The sequence below is a fragment of the Eumetopias jubatus genome, unplaced genomic scaffold (genome assembly GCF_037043125.1).
Source record: "Eumetopias jubatus isolate StellerSeaLion01/CBP00866 unplaced genomic scaffold, mEumJub1_p1.0 scaffold_4, whole genome shotgun sequence".
Taxonomy (NCBI): Eukaryota; Metazoa; Chordata; class Mammalia; order Carnivora; family Otariidae; genus Eumetopias; species Eumetopias jubatus.
This window is the reverse complement of record NW_028274810.1, coordinates 59,652,501-59,659,228: the sequence shown is the minus strand read 5'-3', so window position 1 is coordinate 59,659,228 and position 6,728 is coordinate 59,652,501.

The window sequence follows — 6,728 nt, the reverse complement described above, 5'->3', positions numbered from 1 at the left end:
CCATGCCCATTTTATAAATCGGGAGATGGACACCCACATGCCCTCACTCCCCATGCCCCTCCCCCAGCCTTTCCTCCCCACGTTGCAATACCTCCAGAAACACAATGAACTCTACAGAACATTCTGATGCGAGTCCTAGGGAATGAGTATATCCTGGTGAGAGCAGAACAGAGAACTCAGGATTCCTTGCTTCCACTTAGGAGACTTGTCTAGTTCCAAGCATCTGAAATTCGGTTAGTCACGCTTTCCTTTATTCAACAAATATTTGCCATGCTCCTGCACTGATCCTAGACACTAGAAGATATAAAAAGTGAACTAAATAGAGTCTTAGAGTCTCATTGGAAGGTGGCGTGGAAGTAGGGAGGACATTAGTTTCCCATGGATACCATAACAAAATGCCAGAAACTGAGTGTCTTAAAATAATAGAAATTTGTCCTTTCATAGATCTGGCAGCAGAAGCCTGAAATGAAGGTGTTGAGGGAGTTGGTTCCTTCTGGAGGCTCTGAGGGAAAATCTGTCCCAAGCCTCTCTCTCCCAGCTTCTGTGGCTCCTGCAATCCTTAGTGTTCCTTGGCTTACAGATGCATCATTCCAGTCTCTACCTCTGTCTTCATATCATCTCCTCTGTGTGTCTTCTCTCGCCTTATTAGGGCACTTGCCACTGGATTGAAGGCCCACTCTGGTCCAGGATGGCCTCATTTCAAGATCCGTATCTCTATCTACAAAGATCTTTTTCCAAATAAGCTCACATTTATCAGGGGCCAGGGGGGATATCTTTTGGGGTTCCCCCTTCTCCATTTCAGGAGGCAAGAATAAACTTAAATAAACAATGACCTAATTGCACATTGTGATAAGTGGTGAGACAGGAAGAGAAAGTTGTGGAATGGAGATAGTGTGCCTGTTGAATGCTTAACTGCTCTGAACCTCACCTTCTTTACCTGGAAAAAGGGGAATTATAATGGCTAACTCACAAAGCTGATGTAAGGATTCAATAATTTGAGAGTTAAATATGTAATTTTTGATTGAAAAAATGATGGAAATGTACCTGGCAAATTGTTCTGTATAGGATGTCTTCTCCCATTGGCCTCAAATTTTCTTCCTTCTCCTCACTCATTCATTCATTCATTCAATATGTTGTGAGCCTTTATTCTGGGCTAGGTTTTTTCCTAGGCTCTCTCTGCAGGGACTGCAGAGACCAAAATCAACAAAGATTTGGTTTCCTCATTGAGCTTACATTTTCATCATCGTGATGGTTAATTTTGTCAACTTGACGGGGTCACAGGATGCCCAGATATTCAGTCAGACATTATTTGGGGTTTGTCTATGAGGGTGTTTTTGGATGAGATTAACATTTAAATCAGTAGGCTGGTAAAGCAGATTGTCCTCCCTAATGTGGGTGGGCCGCATTTAATCAGGTGAAGGCTGATAGATAGAGACACAAAGACTGCCTGTCCCCTGAGTAAGAGAAAATTCTACTTGGTGGACTTTGAACTGAGACATGGACAGTTTTCTTGCCTTATGACTCAGACTGAAACAGCTCTTCCTGAGTCTCCAGCCTGCTAGCTTCCAGACTTGAAATCTCACCATTGGCTCTCCCGGGTCTCCAGCCTGCCGGCTGTAGATCTTGGGACTTGTAAAGGCTTTATAGTCACATGAACCAATTCCTTGTCATCTCTTTCTCTCTCTCCCTCTCTCTGATTCTGTTTTTCTAGAGAACCCTGACAAATACAGTCCTAATCATCACAATCTCCTTTGTATTTGTCTGGCACCCACTTCATCTGTAATCTCTTTATATCCACCAAGCAACACTGTGACGTAGGCAGAGCAAGCATCCTGAAAAATCTCCATTTTACGTGGGAGGAAACTGAGCCCTGGGGAGGATTCCCTTTAACAGCTGGACCACAGAGCTGATTCCCCACCCACCCCCCAAAAGAGAAACGACCTGGTGTCCCTGATGCCAGAGGACATGTAGGAAGCTGGATGGAAAGGTTGGAATCAAGTCAGGTTTTCTAAACCTCCTTCACAAGGGAGCAGTATTTTAATTATTATCATTTTTCTTCTTGCAACCAGGGTGGAAAAACAATTACTCTCCTCTTTGATTTTCAATATAGCATAAGGTCATCAATGAGAAGCCTCTTAAGATTCCCTCAGGGAGAAATATGAGACTGCTAAAATGTGGGCTAGGCAGGTCTGATGAAATAATATATATGCAAGATCTTTCAGAAAAGCTCCAATTGGACTTTAAAAAGAAGTCTGGATGAGTCATGGGAACTCAGGTTTAAAATGAGTTCAGAATTTATCAATTTCAGTCCCTTCCTTACACAGCAAGAACCCTGAAGCCTGGAAAGGTCAGCTGGCTTCCCAAGGTCCACAGATTGAAAGAAACATTGACCTTATTGCTTGGATCCTTCGACTTCCGGTCCAGGGTGCTGTTTATTACCCAATGCTTATGTAGTGAATGCAAAGACTGTCCTCCTGTCCATCCAGGTCTTGGGGTCATCTCATGCCCAACCTTGTAGCATGAGAATGGAAAGGTGGTGGAAGGGGTGTTCACATTCACTTTCTCCATATTCTATGCCTACATGCTGTCCTTTGATACACAGGTTACCGCTTGTGGGCAGCCCCCCCCCCCCCCAATTTGTAGGCAAACTATTTTGGAGTCAGACAGACCTGGGTTTCAATCCCAGCTCTGTTGCTTACCAGCGGTGAAAAACTTATCAAATTATGTAGCATCCTAGACCTCAGTTTTTTTGTCCGCTAAATAGACCTAGTAACAGTATTTGCCAGTCTAATTTTTGTGTAAAGACTCGGTGAATTCATGCATGCAAAGCACTCGGCACCCTGCCTGGCATAGTAAGTGCTCACTCAGTAAATGTTACCAATTGCTGTTAAGGTGAAATCTAGTGTCAAGGGAGTCTGGGAGAATGCACTAGGTCTTCAAGGCTCGGTTCAAGGTTGCCTCCCCTGGCCACCCCAGCTAGCAGTGAGGGCATTCTCTGAAAACTAAAATCATCTTGTCGTGCCTTTCCTGGCACGTGCCACCTGTGTTGTCTTGCATTGTCCCTGTATCATCATGGGAAGTCTTTTTCTTCTCAAGCTCAGGGTTTTTTTTTTTTTTTTTTTTTTTGTTTTGTTTTGTTTTTTCCTATCTGTAAAACAGGAGGTGGGGGCGAGGGGTATACCTACCTCACAGGAGTTTTAAGAGATTTAAATATGAACGTGTTTGACAAACTGAGGAAAATGAGAAAAACTCTCATTCATGCATTCACTCGCATGTTTATCAAGAAAAAGCTCTTTGTGGCTGGCACTGTGCTTGGTGCTGGGAAAGCACTGGCAAGCAGGACCCTATCTCTGTCTTTTGGGACTTCACAGTTAAGTAAAGAGGAAATTTCCATGTATGAGATAATGATTATTATTATTTTAATAATTCTTGTCATCAAAATTTCCTGGGATGGATGAAAGCTTTTGCATGGCGGGGACCTTCAGGAATATTGCTGACAAAACATATTGGGGGGTCAGGTCAGAAATGGCTCACCTGAAGCTGCAGAAAATCATCGTGCCGTTCCTCTGTTCAAGGTTCTTTGGTGGCTCCTCGGATAAAATCCTAGCTTCTGAGCATGGCATTTTTCCAAGGCCTTCTTCAGGTCACTAATGCCTCATTGTTTAGCACTCTGTAAATCTCACTTCCTACTCCAGCCACACAAAACTCCGCTCAGATCTGTCGTCCCATCGTTCCTTTCCTCATGCTGTTCCCTCTGCTGAGGACGCAACTCCTCTTTCCTTTTCTACTTCACAAACCCTTGCCTGTCGTGTAAGACACCACCTCCTCTCAGAAGCTCCTTGGAGAGGGTCAGGCACCTGAGTGCTTAGTGGCCCTACTGCCACTAAAATGGTAAGTGTTACCATCTGTATTTTCATCTGTGCCCCAATAGACGGAGCCCTCATTATGCCAGCAAACTTGTGTTCCCGACACGCAGCTGAGAACCTGGGGCAGAGACAGAGCATGTTGGTGAAGGGAACGAATGTGTCAGTCATTCTGAGCCACTTCTCAAGACCTGGGTTCAATATATTAGTCAAGGAGCCAAAGTGGTTGGGCAACAAAAATTGTTTTTCTTCTGCACTTCCAAGATGGAGAGTTTGGTTTTCACCCAGGGTCTCTCAGGGCTATCTGAAGCTGTTGCCACCATAAATATAGGTTCAGATTCTCAGGATGCCCAGGAAAGCGGGAGCCTGACAGCAGGGGGAGATTTGGAGGCTCCTTTTGTCCCAAAAGGGCTCAGAAGTTATTCTTGCTGTTGCTAAAATAGGGAGAGGAGAGGAATGCCCCATCTCACCAAACGTTTGTGACCCTGAACGAAGGGCTTTCACCTGGTGGTCTGAGAAGTGCCTCCTTTCAGTTCATTTTCTCCAAGGACCCCCATGGTATAATCCAAAGGATTCATGCTGTGGGGGTCAGAAGGAAGGACAGGACCGGAATGCTGGTTCTACTTGCTAGTTGTATGACTCGGGGATCCCTCCTAGCCTTGGTCCTCCTTGGTAGGGTACCCACCTCACACTATGGTGGACCAGACCCAAAAGGATGACATCTGTACCATGGAGCTCACCTTCCAGTGCCTCATACACATCCAAGAAGTGTGAGTTCTCTTCCTTCCCTATCACAGAAACTCACGCTGAACACGCTCCCAACCGTCAACATCGATGAGCCATGCTCGAGCTTGGGAAGATGTTCCCTGAAGTCTGGTAGCAAGAACAGGGACACTAGAGCTCACAGCATGGGGTCATTATTGTGGACCAGGCTGTCCCTACATGTTTGCATTCTTTTCAGTAGCCCTGTGGGGAGATACTATCATCATCCAGTATTGTCATTCTCAATTCTCAGATGAAGAGACTGAGGGCCAGACAGAAGCCACACAACTGAAAAGCAGGGAGCTGGGATTCTGGCTCCAGAGCCCCATGGTACTGACGGAGCTAGTCTGCCACTCATACCTCGGCCGATTGGAGATCTTGGTGAACAGCAGTTAACTAGTGGTGCCAACCAAGCCTAGTTAAGGTTTCAGCCTACAGCAAAGGAACTTGGACTTCTAGGAAGTTGTGGAGGTCGCATCACCGACAAGTGTATTTTGGAATATTGAAAACACTTCTAGATACCCCTCTCTCATTGCCTTTACCACCTTCCTGGACCCGTTGAGGCCAGGGATCTGAGGTCAGAAACCCCAGTGTAACCTAAACTTATGAAAAAGAACACAGAGAGATTCTTAAGAAGTACCAGTTATAATCAAAATATAATTACTACATTTAACGCCTTGCTTGAGTTTAATAAGTAATACACTTTATCAAAAACAACATCTGAAAATTTACCAATAACTTTGCAGGTAATGAATCATTTGATGCTAATAATAGTGATAATCGTAGTAGCCGTAACCATGACTCATCAAGAGGTACTTTACTAGTCCATTTAAAAATATTATTTACTCTTCACAACAATGAGAGATACATAGTGTTTTCTCTGGCTTACAGAGGAGGAAGCAAGTTCATGCATTACCTCATTTGATCTTGGTCTTAATCCTTCGAGATTGGTTCTTCTATGATCACAGATGAAAAGACTGAAGCTCAGGGGGCTAAGTAACTTGCCCAAGGTCACAGAGCAAATTAGAAGCAGAGGTGGGTCTCCAGCCCAAATTTTTCTGACTCAGAAGTCTGGGTTTTGAATCCTTGTGCTGCAGTTCTCAAAATAACCCCTAATGGAGGCAGAGATCATCCTCATTGGGCAGTGGGGAAATAAGTAATGGGACAGGAAATGGCTTACCTAATAGTCTCCCAGCATCACTGTGCTCTCTGGAGATCCTAATGCTTCGTAGTTGTCCCTAAGAGCTATGGAGAGGCTCACAATCAGCACAGTGCCAGAACCTGGTGAGCCATCAGTAAATGAGAGCTGTTGTCATTTCTAGTGTGGAAGCCGGGCAGCCCTCAGACTTGGCCACCAACCTGCTACCTGTGTCCTGGACTGTCTGCATTCTATTTTGTGCTGGCTTGTGCTTAGATCACAGGACTTTTCTATCATTTCCATTCAATGCCCACTGATGACACACCACCCCGATAAAGGCCATCTGAATCTCTGCAAGGAAAAGCTCCCTTTGTGGGAGGTCCTTCTGAATGGATGTGGCCTGCAGGAGACCCGTGGAGCACAGACCGGGTCCATGACTCACAGTGAGCTGTCCCTCATCCGGCTGAGGCTGGCGCAGGAGCCGCCCACCTCTCTCGAACCCAGCGTTGTCTTCTTGTCACAGACCACCCCCCCGGCTGCAGGCTTTGGACTCCAGGCTACAGAATTACTCACTCACTGATTCCTCCTTTGGCATCTGCCAGAATCCAGGAAGAGGCTTTGTAGGCTCTCTTTTCTTCCTCACTCAGCTTTTTCCCTGCCTCCTTTATTGGTGGAATTGCTGAAGCCAAGGCTGAATTTCTCTCCCATTTCCTCCAAGGACCAGTATCTGGCAAGAATTATCTCTGTACTTGAGAGGCTGGGGAGAAGTCAAACACCAGTTCTGGCTCTTTGCCTTTGGAGGAAGAGTTAGTCACTTGGTTACTGCTGGCTGAAATTGATCGGAGATGTCACGGGGGAGGAAATGCGCTTCTTATGAGTTAGCAGAACACGGTCTTCAAAAAAGTGTGTGGGGGGGCTTCTTACTGTACAGAGAAAGTGGAAACTGATTTCCTCTTCTGAGAGGT